The sequence below is a fragment of the Hipposideros armiger genome, unplaced genomic scaffold (genome assembly GCF_001890085.2).
Source record: "Hipposideros armiger isolate ML-2016 unplaced genomic scaffold, ASM189008v1 scaffold_1, whole genome shotgun sequence".
In the NCBI taxonomy this organism is placed as follows: Eukaryota; Metazoa; Chordata; class Mammalia; order Chiroptera; family Hipposideridae; genus Hipposideros; species Hipposideros armiger.
This window is the reverse complement of record NW_017731351.1, coordinates 19,919-21,712: the sequence shown is the minus strand read 5'-3', so window position 1 is coordinate 21,712 and position 1,794 is coordinate 19,919. Positions and strand designations below refer to the sequence as shown.

Below are 1,794 nucleotides of genomic sequence, written 5' to 3'. Positions count from 1 at the left end.
AAGGAAGGAAGGAAGGAAGGAAGGAAGGAAGGAAGGAAGGAAGGAAGGTAGGAAGGAAGGGAGGGAGGGAGGGAGGGAGGGAAGAAGAGTTCCTACAATATCCTATGTAGGCAGTGGACAACCTAGTGATTTTGTGAAAAAGTAACACTTCTGAGAAAGGTTTGTTTTTGCTTCTGTTTCAGGCCAAAATTTCTTCTGCTGCTAAGGTACAACATATGCAAATGGAGAATAAAAATAATTTTCCAAGTGGTAGATGATCTAATGTCAATTCTAGTCTTCCTGTGCCTCATGGGTAGAGCTTTCAGTGGGGCCATATAAAGTTACAAGTACCATCAATGAATAAAACACTATACCAGGATTCTTTAAGTAATCATTCTAAGTGAGAGGCAAAGTAAATGGCCTATAGTAAACTGGGAATTAAATGCTGTACTTACAGTTTTCCATGCACAACAGACAAACGAGCAAAGGAAACAAGAGCACTCTTACTTTTAAAGCGTATTTTTGATTGAACACAATAAGCATGAAAATACTGTCTTTGTTTTTACACAGGCCCTATTACAAGCAAATACAACAATGGTATTTCATGTAAGACTGTCAAATAAAACACAATCTTAACTTTCTTACAAGTGCATGCTTTTGTCATATGATTTTGCCAGTTTGCAGAAAATCTCTTCCTAAACTGTGGGATGGAAGATGACTTTATGTCACCCAATCCACAGTGCAAAAAAGAAATATTCTCTATAAAATATTTCAGTTGTAGTTTAGCAAGATGGCTCCTATCTCTCAAATTTTCATTTCACTGAATATTGTTTTTCTTGTTTTGTTTTCAAAGCAATTTCAAGTTTTAACCATAAATAAAATTATTACCAAGAACTAGGTTTTGTTTGTTTCTGAGCAGTGTGATGTAGGGAGAGCCACGTGGGGACATCCCAACCTGTGAGGGTGGGGATGCTTCCTGGAGGTAAGGTCAGGGAAGCCCGCTAAGCACCTGAATAACAGGGAAGTTGAGATTGAAAGTTGCTTTCCAAGAGGAAGGCTTTCTAAGCCACCTTGGAAAAAGCACCTGTCCATGATGTGCAATTCAAAAGCCCTTGACAGGATACCAGGTAGGAAAGAAATTCACCCTTAAGAAATATTTTGAGATACTAATGTTGCTCCAAGAAACAGCGGCAGAACCAGTTTCAGTTCTAATATGTAAGGAGCTCTAAAAACATCATTCCATTCCCTAGAGGCGCAACAAAAGCTGACAAACTAAAAATCAGTAACTTTTCTTGGACGCATCAGAGAATCGAAATCTCAGGACAGACACACTACCACCCTGAGATCTAGAGGAAAAAGTTAACTCAGGGTCATAGTCAAGATCTCCTCACCTGGAATAGAGGCCACTGGAGCCGTAAGCTGGTCGGAGCGATGGTTTTGATGAATTGTTGGAGGCTGAGCGTGGGCTTATGTGAAAGTGAGAAACTTCTGGGGGTAGCAGTCTTCAGGGGATTCCCATACTTTCATGGAATTTCTGTTCAAGAACCCACTGGGTTCCCATGGTAAAGATGCCAGAAAGAGCTCCTCATGGTTCTAGGACAGGAAGGAGGACAGTAATTCTCATTAATGCCACCATTAGCAGTCTCTCTAACCTAGACCTACAATCCTGGGACAGACTTTACCAGAATCTTGTCCCAGAGCCTTGATTGGTCATTCCTTTCACTCTAGCCCCCTCCAGCCTTCCTGTGTCACATTGGAGGGGCAGGGGGAACTATCCAAGAATACAATATTATGAAGGTCATAGGCCAGAGACAC

At 41.1% G+C, this 1,794-nt stretch overlaps 1 long non-coding RNA gene across 1 annotated transcript in view; it reads right to left on the bottom strand.

Annotated features, from left to right (window-relative positions):
- LOC109393242 (uncharacterized) overlaps nucleotides 1–1,568 on the bottom strand; it is a 98,932-nt gene extending 97,364 nt beyond the window's left edge. The window contains exon 1 of the long non-coding RNA XR_002126218.1: nucleotides 1,371–1,568. This is a non-coding gene — a long non-coding RNA (uncharacterized LOC109393242). The remainder of the gene's footprint in view (nucleotides 1–1,370) is intronic.
- Nucleotides 1,569–1,794: the final 226 nt, after the last annotated feature.